This window comes from Amphibalanus amphitrite, unplaced genomic scaffold (genome assembly GCF_019059575.1).
Source record: "Amphibalanus amphitrite isolate SeventyFive unplaced genomic scaffold, NRLGWU_Aamphi_draft 000048F_arrow, whole genome shotgun sequence".
Classification (NCBI taxonomy): Eukaryota; Metazoa; Arthropoda; class Thecostraca; order Balanomorpha; family Balanidae; genus Amphibalanus; species Amphibalanus amphitrite.
Genome location: NW_024881544.1, coordinates 281,661 through 297,812, shown reverse-complemented (window position 1 = coordinate 297,812; position 16,152 = coordinate 281,661). Strand labels below are relative to the sequence as shown.

Genomic DNA, 16,152 nt, shown 5'->3' with positions numbered 1-16,152 from the left:
TACGCTCAAATTTTTTAGGGTTGCACAACTCTAAGCCGTCTCCGATATTGCAAAATCAGATACAGAGGGGCGGGTTGAATGCATCAGGGCCGAAATTCCTGTGACCTGTGGGGTCGTTGGATTCAGACCCTCTGCGCACACTGAATACCAAAAACCCTTAAACTCTCTCTTAGACCGTCGAGATGCGAGGTCCTCTCAGTCCAGCTTGGGGTCCTCTGAGGCCAATGTAGGCCCTCTGAGACTGTGAAACGACCTCACGGAGGAAATCCCTCTTAGATCGGTTGTAAGGTCTTAGGTTGGCACCCGACCTAGGTACCTCAAATGACGAATATATAATCATTGAAACAAATATAATATTCGAACTCAGGAGCAAGAAAAATAAACTTATACACCTCACTTCGAGGCGTTCTGGCAGGGTCCGATTTCCCCGACACCTGGGTCGTGGACCAAGAATAGTACGGCATTTTATAAGATTGGGCCTGGTCAGCCAATGAACTAGGACCTTAAAATTGGCTATCATTGTCTTCCAGTGGTCACGGGCAACACTTAAATCGTCCACGCTCGGTTCTTCCGCTGAGCTCGAGCTCAATCATGAGCCGCACGGCTGGGGGTTCTACGGATCCCCCTATACGTTAGACGCTGTAAAAAGGTCAATACGAGAGAGGGCTCATCTTCCTCGGCCAAGGGGAGGAGGCGGGTGCCACCCCTGCGGTTTCTTGCGTGGCGAACACGCTAATGATAAAGCTGAATGTTTCGTTTGATCATTGTCTGATTTGATTCAATTGATTCATTTGATTCAAGACAGATCTTATGACATCAAACGCATTTTTAGGTTAAGTCAGGTCACTGACCTTTGACGTCACAAGAAAATCTCCACAAGGTCCTGAAATTTGCACCTTCGCAACGCCTTCAGTGCCATAGGAGCTTTTGTAGGGAGATATAACTAGGACTTAGACCTCACGGTTCGTCGGAAGGTCATCTCAGGCTCAAAAGAAACGATATATACTATTCGAAAGCTGACGGTGAGCTGAATCCAAAAATGTAATTTTTATCAAAATCGATCGATGGCCTTTTTTGAAAATTGCGATTTTGTAAAAACTTAATAATCTTCTATTCAACGGGCTGTCCCGGACATTCTTGAAAACATAAACATGTATTTTTGGGTTCCAGTGAAAGCTGAATGCCAAAAGAACAATATTTAGCTAAACAATATTTCCAAACATTAATATGCGTCTCCCACAGCCGACAATAAGGCGCAATCACACAGTTCAGTGTCACGATGGACCAAAGGCAGCCACAAAGAAGCGCGAAATGACCCTTATCGACTCACAGACCCGTCGCTCTCGGCCCGCCTGACCGGCCACGGAAAGAACGTTCAGCTCTCGTTCTACTAAACAAATGTCATATTTGTCAGTTTAACTGTCCACATCGCTATTAAAATTATTCAGGATACCTGTGAAGGAAATTCATTGTTCTGTCATCTTCACATCATGCATTAATTTGCATTTGTTCATGTCTGCTCTGCTCAAATGAGTTTGGTATCATGCCCATATAAGGAAAATTGGCCGCGCTGAAATGTCAGAGGTTGCACCGGCCTCAGCTCGGGTGGAGTGGGGGTAGCGCCCGGCGGGGCAGGTAACCTTTGACCGGTCGCACGGCCGAGCAGCTGTCACCAGTACAGCCTCTGACAGCGAAACCCCGCTCACTTTCCCTGCGCGGGCACTGATCGCAGCTGGATGGAACAAAACACGTATAAGAAAAATGTAAATTAAAGCATGTTGCAAACCAAGCAGAACAATGAATTTTCTTCACAGGTATCCTGAATAACTTTAATAGCGATGTGAACAGTTAAAGTGGCAAATATGACATTTGTTTAGTAGAACGAGAGCCGAACGTTCTTTCCGTGACCGGTCAGGCGGGCCGAGAGCGCTGGGTCTGCGAGTCGATAAGGGTCATTTCACGCTTCTGTGTGGCTGACTTTGGTCCATCGTGACACTGAGCTGTGTGATTGCGCCTTATTTTCGGCTGTGGGAGACGCATATTAATGTTTGGAAATATTGCTTCGGTAAATATTGTTCTTTTGGCGTTCAGCTTTCACTGGAACTCAAAAATACATGTTTATGTTTTCAAGAATGTCCGGGACAGCCCGTTGAATAAAAGATTAGTAAGTTTTTACAAAAACGCAATTTTCAAAAAAGGCCATCGATGGATTTTGATAAAAATACATATTTGGATTCAGCTCACCGTTAGCTTTCGAATGGTATATACCGTTTCTTTTGAGCCTGAGATGACCTTCCGACGAACCGTGACCTCCCGAGGCCTCACACTTGCACATCTCGGATTTTTCCTAAAGGTCACCCAATGTCATTTCGCTCACGCGACCTCACCATTAGGTTTAAGCAATGGGGAAACATGCTTATTGTTCTTTTGGCGCCGGAAATGATCTTCAAGCGCATGTAATCGTACTTCACTGACTCCTTGCAAGTTGCAATGCTTAACTTCTGCATAGTTGACCTTTGCGTGAGTCACCAGGGTCATCGGAGTTTTTAGTCGACAACTTCCGATCAAATTGAGCTAGCGAGTCGGGAAAGTCACCAATGAGCCCAGGAATCAGGAAGACCTGCCGAGCCGAATGATATGCGATAGGGCCTCCTCCGACTAGCATCATGACATGTGTGGCTCTGAACTCACTTTGACCCGGGGTAAACACCTCAAAATGACTTCACCCAGACAAAAAGTATATCATTCGACCATAGACCTCTTCAATCTACATACCTACATTCTCGGTATGTACAGGTCTATGATTCGACTCATGACGAACACGATGATGCCCAAAGTGCGGCTCTAAAACAATTTTTTGGCGAAGGTATTGAGCAAAAACAACACGCCTATCTTATGGCACTTCAGCTGACATTAGAGGTCACCGGTTGACATGAGACCTTATAATCGGGTAAAAGTCGCTGCGTCTCGTAACGGCGCACACGCTCATTTTTTCCGCGAGGCTCAAGCTGAATTAGGGGTGGGACGGCAAGGGGGTCAGATCCGCCCCCGCCCCTTCGGCCGGGACATATGTGTAAGACTGATAGGTCCAGCGAAGGTTTAAATTTCGCGCCGAGAGGGCGGAGTTAACGAAAATCAACTCGCAGCACCACATACCACCGAGAAGGAAATTGAAATGTTTTCAAAGGCATGACTAGGAAAGTCTAGGAACCAACGTCATCATCTGATCAAGAAGAAAGGAAGAAGGGCGCAGGGTGGAGTAAAATAATCTAATAAAAGACGTGTGAGGACTAAAATGAGAGCATGGATGCCTAATAAAGAACTCATTTTCCTCCCTTACACGCATGACTATCGCGAAGCGATATTACCTAAACCTAGCTGGCATTTACCATTATGCATCCCTTGAGGACACACAAATGGGGGGGAGGGGGAGGTGGTACAACACCCAGTAACTCTGACGTTTGTTACCTAATAAAGTCATATGAGAATTTGGTTTCACGCTTTCGCATTCACGTTTTATTGGTAGAAAACCATAGATTCATCTTTTTCTAAAGCGGAAATTTTTAGCCCGTGACCCGTCGCTTTCCTGCTTCCCCAGTCCCTATTCTCATCACTATTTCATTTTGAGCCAGTTGCGACTCAACCGTCCTACAGCCCGGGAATCTGGAGCTTGGCGACTTAGCGACCTTAATTGGCATGCTTGAGTTCTGACCGATGGTCAAGTCAATGGTGAATCCTCCCGTAACCTCATGCGGGGCTCAACGCAGTTGAGCTCCTGTCCCTCTATTCAATCGCCCTCGGCTGAAGACTCGATGAAGCGTGGGTGACTTGACAAACTTACTCTATTACAAATCGACAATTAACTTACAAGGTGGCTGTGCAGCTCACCACAGAATGCTAATAGGTACACACATCTGGGCAGCAGCAGGGCTCAGACAGAATACAGCCCCTTGCACAACAGACCAGAGTTTGAGAAGCACTGGTCAGTGGTCAGAGAATGTTTTGGTTCAGGGACTGAACAGATCAGCAACTCATACTATTTCAATTTTTAATAGATTAACACACCAGCAGGGTTCTGTTTGGTGTGATGATACTGGTCCAGTAGACATTACACTACACTAAGCCCTGTCCAATGGTTTGATACAGGCCACAGTTGAGGGGGTATGTTTTTAGTCCTACAGTGCAGTGGTATGCAGCCAAAGGACTATCCAATGTCATGACAAAACTGGCCCCTGTAGAAGACCAGAGGTTACCTGTATTTATCTTCAGTAAAAAGATTTTGGCTCCACATAAACTCCTTTTGTACTTATACTGGTCCCAGTGCACCTATATACCATTTCAATCCTGTTTTGATGATGTTTATCAATGATTGCCACAGGGCAAAGGGACACATTACATAGCCAACAACCGAAACCAAGACTAATACATTTCTACCCACAAAGCACTGCCACCCTAGTTGATCTGTGTGATCATGCACTGCAGTAAGCAGTTAGTAGTTAGGTATGTAAGGTACTATCTAGAATATTACCAAGTGATGCCAAAAAACCTCTGAGCGCATTGCCTCATAAGTCATAAGAAGGCTATCTATAAGCTAGGTATAAATAGAGACATGAAGTCAGGGCATATTTTAACACACTGACTGCGTCCCATTTTGGGACGCAGCCCCCTGCCTTTGGGACGTAGTCCTCGCGAAATTTGGACCACTGCGTCCCACTATTGCGAATTTCGATACTGGCCAAAAGCAATTACAACAGCCCGCTCCCAATATCCCGCTTGCTGCCCCTCCACCAGCACAGTACACAATGACATGTATCTGTCTGTACATTATCTCACTTGCATTATATACCTACTATTTCGCTTGCAATGTGCCTTTTCCGATAGACGCATGTGCCCTATGACACCTTTGGGACTAGTGGTGCCAATTTCATGAAATTTCAATTCCAATTCCGATCCAATTCCAAGAAATTGCCAAGTAAATTTCCAATTTTGTCCAAAGTGGGGGCTGTTCCAATTTTTAACGATTTTTGCATTTTTTGCGTAAATTTTAAAAGTGTTTAAAAGCGTTTTAAAGGCCTCCGTTTTAAAAATTTACATTTTAAAGGCCTTGTGTTCCGATTAATTTCCAAAAAATGTTAAGAATTCCGTCCAAATTCCAAATTGGAATTGGACAAAAATTGGAATTCCAAGAAAAGAAATTCCGATTGGCACCAATATTTGGGACACAGTAAAAAATCCTTAAAATATGCCCTGCATGAAGTTGTATGCTCTAACCAGCTAGTCTGGGCAACAATCTTGAATTTGATTTGATCAGTAACCTTGAATATAAATAACAGTGGAGGCACCAGTGTAACTGAAAGCTTGTTATTTTGATATGGCATTGAAAGAGTGGCCTCAAAATATTACTTAGAAAGAGATGCTTGATGTATGACAATAAGTTCAGCCCTGAGCTTATCAAATTTCATTGGCTATTAGTTCAATAGCAATTTATAAATAAATCTGGGAAGCTCTGCAGGAAAAGCATATGATTAAGATGGTGCTTCATCCCAGACTGCATAAGGAAAAGTTTATGAAATTCATAAAAGTATATCAAAATTTAGATTTCAGCACCTAGCCTATAGCCAAATGAGGTGGGTGATGTTGGGGTGATGATTTTGACAGTGTTGCCCATTGATGTTGGTCATGGTGACAAATATAAAATGCAAGAGCTTATTACAGAACATGATCCATCTCATTACAAAAAGTAACAACGAGTTGAGGTGGTTGCAAATCAAATTGATGAGCAGACATCAATATCCTGAACGATTGAACATGTTCGTAACACATTATTAAACCCCATCATAGCATAGTTAAAAGTAACAACCTTTAATGCTGAACGCTGCAGTTCAATCATTATACATGAAAGTACAAACAAACAGGAATAAGCACCGTTTATCAGCGTGCCACACCACGATCTCAAGGCAGAACCAGAACTCAGTAGGCGGAACTATGGTCAAGCGTACCCATTTTCGGGAACGCATTTTCGTTCCCATGTTTGGGAACGATAAACCCAAATATGGGAACGCCATGTAGGCATTATTTAAAACAAGAAAAAGAACCGTTAAATGACGTCCAAAAAATATAAAACGATTGTGAACCGCCTGATATTTGTCTCAATATTGTTGGGAAAGAGTTTGATATTGTAAGGCCCATCGTAGTTTCAAATCATTCCCCTATTTCTAAAGCAGTCCATCATCCGGGCCGCGAGCCCAAATTTGGGAACGCTCTCGTACACTGGCGCTGCAAGCGTTCCTTATTATGGGAACGGCGTACCCAAAATTGGGAACGATTTCACCGACGCCTTTCAGGGGCTCTTTTCATTAACAAGCATCACGTCCAACGCCGCAAATTATTGTTAACGCAACAATCATCAGATGACCTTTCCGGCAAGACCGTCGCATGTTTCGCCCGGTCTTCTGCGCTTTTATTCCCGTCGATCTCGCAGCGGGCACGCCCCCCTCTGCAGGATTACGTAATTCACAACGCTCAGCGATGTTCAACAAGGTCTTCCATACCTATATCCACCGTCCGCGCTGAGGGTGGAGACATGTCAGGCACCTGTCTGTTTATCACCGATAGTTGACGAGTACAAGGAAGTATCCAAAAATGGGAACGCTGAATATGTCACACCCTCAAAACACCTAGTCCCAATGAAAATCTAGTTTTTTCCTTTCTTGATGAGTGTAAGTGGCAAAAGGCCTGGTAGGATGGGCACGAGGAATTATCGAAATCAGCATAAAAATTATAAATAAGCCACACAGAGCGAGCTATATAAGAGAAATTCCCCCAAAACGATCACGCTTAGAAACACGGAAGACAAAAACCACGCTCATGACGCTCCTTATAAAACAGCTCTAAACAGCTAGCATCCAAATAAAATATGTCTTTCCAGGATGATAAAATACAGCTGGATAATTTTCAACCGCTTAAACTGAGTTTACAACAGTAGCTCGGTAAATTCACTCACGTTCCACGCGGTCGTCCGCCCCGACACAAAAGTCAACAATATTACCTCGGGACCGTCCGCGTCTTCGCTTGCATTTGTCAGCATCTGGTGTCGATAGTATGAAAGTTCATAACCACGCGAAAATTATTATACTTTACCTCAAACTAAAAAATGCTTCATTTTCCTTAAAATTGCATGTTAAATGTCGTATAACCCATATTTCCACCATTCTGTCATTTTCAAAAAATCATTAAAAATATCATTCCACGGTCAATTTCCTTGTTCCACGGTCAGATTAAAGATAACTTTATGGAGATTTAGTATATACTTAAATCAGCGTGCACTTTTTTGAGACGTGATGCACTTTTGAGTTTTAGTGGGAGAACGGCCGAAAAATTGCCTTCCGTTCTCATAAATGGGAACGCCCGTTCCCATATTTGGGAACTCCGTTCCCAAAAATGGGAACGTTCCTATATTTGGGTACTCATGACCATAGTTCCGCCTACTGAACTCACTGTGCCTACTAAATTTGGGCCAAGTCAGATAGTGACAGGCAAATGAGTACCGTTTCATGCATGTGTATAAATAGATAGATGTAGCATGGTTCTGTAATACAATATCAAGCAGTAGCTTAAAATCAAAAACAAATAGATTTCAAGGTCTCAGAAACATCCCATCCATCACATTGCAGTTGATGTGCACGAACAGCCGCGTCCGCCAACGCTGTTTAATGCGCAGTTCGAGTCTTACCAAAAAATAGGAAAGTACTTACCATTTCTAGACTATGAAAAGATGTATATGCGCTGAAAGTTCACACTTCACAGCTCAACACCCAAAGACGCGGCCAGCACCTCGAAAATCCGTGCTCACCCCTCCAGCAACGAAAAAAATCTGCGATTGCCAGACGCTCGGAGCGCTGTTGCCAGGCACCGCTGAAAATGAGAAAATTTTAGATATCTCTAGATGAACAATGGAAAGTCGCAAACTACAGCGGAATATGCGAATTTCAGCATACTTCCCAAAAATTGGTGTTTATGAGCTATTAATTGGACATAATGATAAGAAACGGACTAAAAAACTAACATAACTGCCTCAGCTGACATCTAAGAAGTGCATTCTCTTCAAATAGCGTACCCACTGCCACTTACCGTCATTTGCCGATGTTGTGAATGGTCGAGCCCAAGTCGAGCCGAACCGAGGCAGCGTTGAACCGTGAAATCAAAATTCAAATGGTGGCAATCTAACGGTGAAATGGGCTAGTCTGCTAATCGTCTGCATTTCATATCCTCGTCCTCGTTTTACCACATTCCCAAAGGTATTTTCAGTTCCAATGTCGCATGAGCTGAACCTCCTTCCTCCGGTGACCTGTCACTTGTCAAGTGAACGTTTTCGGTTCTGCTTCCACTCGAGAGGGCCCGCTGCGTCGTTCCACGCACAGGTGGGGTAAAAACGGTCGGATTTAGTCAAAACGGTCGGTGCCGATGGTGATGTGAATCACTGGATAGTTACTGGTCCTAGTGGCCACTGCCCAGTGACGATAGTCTGCCTGTCACTCACGAAGCTGAACCCGCGCGGACTGCTCCAGCTGGTCCGTGGTCATTGGTGACCATTGTGTAAAAATGGAATGTCCCTCGAGTTCGCACTTTGATATGCCCTATGTCAGTCTTCCTCCGAGTCCCTGTCTCGTATGGTGTCTTGCGCCCGCGTGTGCCATATCAGAACACCCGAGACCTCCGTGGTGCGTCGGCCGTCTCCGCCCGGTGACAGGTCACCCTCTTCTACGCTGACCCCAGCCTGGGGCGACGGCCGGTCACGTGACCTCGCCGGCCGAGGGCGGGGTCGGTGCCACGCCGCCCGGTGTCCGTCTGCTGAGCTGCCGGCACTCGCGGTTTAGTGGAGTTTTGTCGTTCGCCGCGTTTACATAGGGATTGTTGCAAGCTTATAGCTCCGCCCGTTATGTTGCAAAAGCTGCGAATGGTGATTTACAATTTACGAAATAATCCCTTCTAAATATACAAAGATTACTGCGTCGAAATTATCGCAAAATAACTGGGCTAGAGCCTCGTAGTCGTCAAAAATGCTATGTAAACGCGACTGTTATGAGACTGGCCACTGGGCACTTGTCACCTGACAAGACAGGTGTCCTCTCCGCAAGACCAGGACAAGACAGTCCTCGTTGGACAACACCCTCTTCGGGGTGACCGTGTTGCGGCAGGGCGGACTGTGCCAACGGGACATTCCCGTCCCATCGGGACGGTGTCTGCTGTTTCAGGCCGAATGAGCTTAAGCCCCTTACAAAACAAGCAAACAAACAAAATTTGTCATACATACCCTCTGACTTGAAGCTCTCAATAATCCCGGCGCCGCGTTGGACGTTTTAGTCCCCACCGGTGATTCCAAAGTTTCAAAAGGTTCATCATTCTATTGGTGAAGCTGATATGCATGAGACGTCATAGCAAAAAATGACTGGTATGCCGAGAGCACTCTCTCGCTCATTTTTATGTGTTTGCTGGAGACTTAATGTTCGTGCCTTTTGAGCACATCTTATTTTCTAAAGGCCCTTTGCCTTCAGGTAATAAACATGCATACGTATTTGAGGTCGAAACATTGACTTAGGTCCTCATCCTTCCTCTCTTGTTAAGATGAGACTCTCTTCTTATCTGAGCACGTGCCTAAGGACGTGCATCTAGCCAGCCGGGGTTCAGAGGGGCACGGCACCCGTATAACAATCCGGGAACGTCTAGCGTATGTAGACATCTCCTCGGAAGATAAAATCATTGCTACGTAATCCCTACAAGTAACGTTAAAAACATCAGCACTATGCTTCGTGACTATTTCCTTGAAATACCAAATAGTGGGGTGTAAGGGCAGTCTGCAGCGCCAGGACTGTGTTGGCCCAGTAGTCACACGGTCACGGAACTGGTGTCACGGTTTGGCAGTGGGCTCCGGCCGCTCAGCTCCGACCACCCAGCTGGTGGGGTCAGTCCCGTGCCGTGAGGGAGGTGTTAGGTCCCTGAGGGTCGACGGGTCGGCTAGGATAGTTGTCATGGAGGTTATTAACTGTAGCTGGGGACCAGGCAGGATCAACCAGAGTAGGTGTATAAAAACAATCAACGGCGCGTGACACGAGATAAGGTGCTTATGTGTTTGCTAGGTCTGGAAAGAGCGCTGACATACGACGTTTGGACATCCATCATTCTCCGTAGATATCGTAATTGCAGGAGGTTCAGTGCCGCCTCTTCTAAGATGTGCCTCATCAGTGATATGAATCCAAGAGGGAGGTAAAAGGTGAATAATGATAGGAGTACCTAGATATGTTATAAGCACACCGAAAGCCGGGAGACGACTCGGTTTGAATGTCTAACTATAAATTAAATCAACTCAGCAAAATAAGACCTCATGTGAGTATGACACAGCTTGAATCCAAATGATAAGCGTACCTTTGGGAGTCACTCCTCTGCCCTCCCGCTCCAGTCTCAAATATGAATCAATCGACCTTCGGCAGCGTTGCCATGATTTCAAATAGCCCGAATGTCCGCCGCCCGAGTATTCTTCTTAGGTCGGCTGCTCGCACTGTTCCCAATTTCAAATAGACGGTCCGTACTGTTCCAGAACCTTAAATAAATGGGCCGCCTGTCCGTTCCACACAGTTTTGAGTCACAAAATACCCACACAGTTCCTTAGCTTTCAGTTCACTGGTCTGCCTACACCGTTCAAAAGTTCTTAACCGCACGACAAACCACACTGCTCCAAATTTCGAATCACTAGACTCGACGAATTAGCCGCGTCCCGTACCGTACTCAAGTCTTCTTAGGTGGCCAGGTAATAATGCATACATACGTGCGACCGTACGGTAAATAGCGAACTAAGGCCGGAATCGGAAGTGTCAAGAGTCGTCCTGTCTCTTTGAGTTGGACACCCCGCAACTTCAAAGCAAAACGAGCGTAACTCCCTAACCACTAAAACACTTTCCGTTCTAAGACGCGGATTGTCGTCGGCTGAGTGACGGCCGCACGGCTTAGTGGTCTGAGCTGGGCCCTAATACACCGGCCGTGCGACCTTCTCAGAGGGTTCATATTTATATATCCGGCAACTGTGAGCGGACCAACTAAATCTAAGCCGCTCCGTGAAGAAGACGCGTTTCATACAGGCCAACACATTCAAACCGCAGTTCATAGTAGTGCCATAAGGTGTTATTTTGGCTGAAACGTTCGCAACTCACAAAGTCGACGTCCTCGCCAATCACCAGGCTTATCTCGGATGGTATCGCAGAGCAGCGAGATCGTACGACCATCTGGATCGAGCGAGATGTCTGATGCAACTCAGCCGGGATCTGGCGATAAGAAAGCTACGGAGCAGAACAGAGATTATGTTACGAGAGTATAGGCACCAGGCTGATTAGAAATCTTTGCAGACTCAGTTCTTTTTTGCGTGTTATCATATCTGTAGCAACTACTTACTGCATAACCCAAACACAAGCCAGAACACATGAACAGTTGACCATGGTTACGCTGGAGAACAACACACAATGAGGCATCAGCCATAGTCAAAGCCAACATATAGTCCGAGCGCTTCAACCCTAGTCCCTATGCACTGCAGCCCGTCGTGTGTTGACTGTCCTGTCGTCCTTTGCCGATAGCCAGCCCGGCCAAGCCTTTGCATGTTATGGCTGTTTGTGAGGGAACGGGCCAACAGGCGACTCGAGCGGCTATCATATCATGTCAAATACACTCCGGTTCCATTCGAGCAAACAGCATGCAAGGCTGAGCTGATAGCATACTTTAACTCACGCCCTTGGGACGTGCACCTCAGCTTTACCGGCTCGTGGCTCGGACGGTAACAACCCATGAACTTCGCATCAGTCTTCCTCCGACGGCGATTTGGAAATGGACATTGGATGATTGGTAGGCGTACAAAGTGCGATAAACTATCGAACAAAGTATTCAGTACCTATACACGATACGGCCGGAGTTCAAAGTGACCACGGAGATGAGACATTGCTTCCATTGCAGATAGCAGACGAGAATAGCGGCCAGCGGGTGTCGCTGATTGGACACTGTTGCTCGCACCTGGTGATGCCCACCGTTACACTACCGCCGTGACCGTGACGGCTCAGCTAACCTTTGGGACCCTGTCGACGTCACAGTCGAGCAGACGCTGACTGGGCGGGGAGTGTCGAGCCGACCCCTGATGGAGGGGGAGGAGAGGTGTTGTGTCGATCAGGGGGTGAAGGGGTCGCGGCAAGTGGCAGAAGCTCCTAGAACACGGAGCTGGCAGTATCGTATTGAGGCTGACGAGGCTGGATCCCGGGGCGTGCGAAGGTTCGGGAGAACCACGACGCTATGGTTCGTGGCACACACAATGGGGAGGACTTAATTGCCCCATATAGGGAGCCAAAAGGACATCACCATCCCACTCAATGCGCTGCGAGGACCTCCGCGTCCCCTCAGGGCGATGAGAGAACATCAGTGCTTTAGTTCGTGCCCACAGTTCAAGCAGGGAGCTATGGGGACCTCAGCAGTTCTGTGGTCTGCCGTCTGTGCCCCACAGCCCACAAGAGGGACTGTTTCGCAGGGGACGAATCAGTCGGCTCGATCTGCAGATTGCGGTAGTTGGCTGAGAAGGATGATCCTTTCCTTGTCCATATTTCAAAAGATCACCTGTAGAGTCACCTCAAATCCGTCAGCCGTCAACAGTGGAGTCCAATCAGAGACATTCCAGGCTCAGTGCGCAGCACTGACGTCCGACGGTCCGACGAGACTTCTCGACGCTCAGCCAAACCACAGAGCTGACTGCGGACGCCATGCAGACCCATTACAGCGCAAAGAGCGGTGTCGCGGAGGACGAATGCCTGTCGGGGAGACACGACAGCACAACTCGCCGGCTTTCCTTTCCTGTAAAGGTGTGGATCCGACGCCGCTCGCCTCACCGCTCAACACACCATACTCACAGCGTGTGGGCTCGTACCGTGTGGGCCCACCGCGGCGCCAGCGTAAACTCGCTGCCACGACTCGGCTGCGCGGCCGCAGAGGGCGGAACAGACGCCGCGGCCGCGGAAAACTGGTATCCGGTCCGGGCGGCTCGGAGTGCCGCGCGGCCTTGCGGGACGAGGCGGCGCCGCAGAAAAACGTCCACACAAACCGGCACCACCTTATCGTGGTGGGAAACCGCCATCAATGTCCCATTGGCGGGGCAAAAATGGGCCTGAGCCGGCGTGGCCATTGTGCTGAGAGGCGGGGCGGCCGGCAGCAGAAGCCGGGGAGGAATGTGGGAAGGAGAGACCGATCGGTGGGAGGCGGCCCTCCTCGGAGCCGACAGGAAAGAGGCGCCTCCGACTGTCCCAGGGCGAGCGCGCCGCGGTCAGGAAGGCCAGTGCGGCCCACGAGTTTCACACCTACAGAGAGTGAGCCTCCTCCGACACAACCGGTCCGCGTGGGGAGCGCACGATAAAAACGCGCCAATTACCAATGTCGAATCATGCATTCATGAATAGAAAACGGCACACATCGTTCATCAGAGCAAGGCGCTCGGTAGGCGTGCGAGTGTGCTTGAAAGGATAGCCACACAATTTCAGATGATTATTTATAGCATTGCCCCACTATTACCTGAATTGGTTCACTACTCACTAATAAAAAGCATGCCTGCTGACTGCTCGCAACTCTTCTATAAGGCTAGGGTGCGTGCAACGCATAAAATTGCGTTGCGTTCACTTTTAGGTACACTTACAAAAGCATGCATTATCCACACTTAAGCAAGACGTACCAGAATTACTATAGGCCGTTGTGGATGGACTACAATACCTACGTGCCATTTATTTTCAAATTCCTCTAACATAATCGAACCGCGGATACTTGACCTATGAAATGATGAAGCAAAGGTTCACGGTGTTCAGTGTCTGTGCATTGTGCACTGTGCACCTTCACCCTGCAGAGGCTGCGGTCCAGTTTCACTCTGTAGTTTGTTACCACTCACGAACCAAAGCGATGCGGCGTGCCGTCTTTCTTCTGTCCCATCCATGGCGATTTGGGAGCACGGCAGTACCGGCTGTTGTCAACTGACGGATACGGCTCTGTCGGTCCGGCTAGCCGATAGCGATGTTTTATTGTCCCGGACAGATCGAGAATGAAGTCCAATCGCACGGCCGTAAATGGGTTTGGCACCGCACACACAACAGGACTGTTTTCCATTCTCGCGAACGCGATAACGCTATCGTCAACCGTTGTCGATAGCACTGAGCCAACCCAATGCTCCCTTTGACAGCGTAAAGCTGCCCCACAACCCGCAACTGGATGCATGCTTGGGCACAAACGCAGATGCGATTACTGACTCAGTTTCACCAACCAAAAATACTCCTTTTTCCACCAGACCCGAACTTGGTGATTCACTTCAAGAAGCTCGATCGTCGGGTCGGTGTCTCACCCCTTATAACGGTCCGGGCTGGGGAGGGACGACCCTCGTGCCAACAGAGACCCCCGCGGGCGGTGTCGAGTGGCGGCTCGCTCAAGTAGCCGCTGGTGTTGACTCGATCTCGGTCGCAGGCCCGTATCGGACTGTTTGGTCTACTATCGCCGGGAGCCGCCGCCCGCGGCACCGTGCGGGTCGCCAGACGCTGTCCGCTACACGAAAACATGGTCCTGTCCGTCGGGCGCACAAGTCATTAGGTGAGGTGTATGCCACCACATCAGTTCGTAAAATCCGGCCCGTCCTGCAGGCGCCAAAAGGCTTGTGTATATGCACTGAAAATTGCCTTGTGTACCTATTGGGAAAGACCACTCTGTCCGCACGTAGAGTCTCAGATCTGCTCGGCAGGCGCCGAGCTGTCGGCTCGAAGATCCACATGTCGCGCTCACAGGCGAGCCAGCCTTGTTGATATGTGGAGTCGCAGGTCAGCCAGGCAAACGCATGACCCTGGGGCTAACACTCGCCGCTCGACAACAGACCCGCCGTTCGGTAGGCGTTGAAATCACGCGCTGGAAAGTCCAGGCTGGATGAAAGCGGTGGACGAGCATCGTAAGCCCAAAATGACGGACAGCAGCGGAAAAAGCAGTGGCTTAGCGAACTTGGCGAATATGCATGACTCATAACAATAAACACTTCCGTAAACTTCACTCTACAACAGATCTTGCCATCGCTTCCCCGCTGAGCATCTTGGTCAGTCCGCCAGAACTTTTCAGCGGTCCAGCCGGCCCAGTCAGGGGTCCCATCGCCAGCTCGGCCGCTGTGAGGACGGTCCCACGAAGCGTGCCCGGGTGGGGTCCCGGAGACGGTGTCGGATCCCTGGCGGCATCGGGTTCGGCTCTCGGTTCCTCGGTCAGGGCCGCCCGCGTCGTCCGGCGCCGCTGAAGTCAGCTCGGCCGAGCGCTCAGCCGGCACGGAACAGCCAGCGCCGAAGACGCCGGATGGGTGACGTCACATCTACGTCACGGAGGCGTGCGGCACGTGATCGCTGTCTTGGTAAACCGCACCGTCGGGATATAGTAGCACGCCAGCGGGAAGTGGTCGCAGCGACAATAGCCGCAGCCGCATAAGTGTCTTACCGCGATGGGAAACACTGGAAAAAGGCCAACAGCGAACGTACAAAATCGGGCACTTTGCTGATCGTTGGAGTGACAAAACCACAGTAAAAGCAAAGCATGCAAATTCGAATAGATTGCAGTGATTTGGCAAGCGAACAAAGAATCGGTGGTGCTAAGCTCGAACCTTGAAACAGCTACCACAAAGAGTTGAATAGAGAATACGTCCGAGATTAAAATAAAAAGATGAATGCTTACTATCGTTGTTTCCAATATAAGACCCACTCACTGATAACATTAAAATTCGGAGTAAAACAGGGCCTCGTCTAAGGAATTTTCACTGGGGGGGCAGAGACTGAAAGAGCCAAACCTAGGGTACCCCCAAATCCTGTTTTATCACCGGATTTAGGCCACTTGTTTTTCGTCACAGCCCTGAGACCATGATTTTTTAACAAATTTCTTTTTTAAATTTATTTTTCATCCCGCGCCGGGCCGGGGGATTTTGGAAGGGGGTTACCCTGCGGTTTTTCGCAGAAACGGCGTCAAGTGACCTCACCTCAGAAAAAGTTAGAATCCGCGTCACAGCTGCACCGACCGAGCGATCACCTTAAAACTTTCAGCAATTAATGAGAGTTACAGTAGGTATATAAAAAATGG

General features: G+C 48.3%; 1 protein-coding gene across 1 annotated transcript in view; it reads right to left on the bottom strand.

The window, feature by feature from the left end:
* The window catches only part of LOC122377626 (mitogen-activated protein kinase kinase kinase 15-like), a 68,864-nt gene extending 60,976 nt beyond the window's left edge, over window positions 1-7,888 (bottom strand). Inside the window, exon 1 of the mRNA XM_043357888.1 lies at window positions 7,755-7,888. The gene's annotated coding sequence lies outside the window, so the exon portion shown is untranslated. The remainder of the gene's footprint in view (window positions 1-7,754) is intronic.
* Window positions 7,889-16,152: the final 8,264 nt, after the last annotated feature.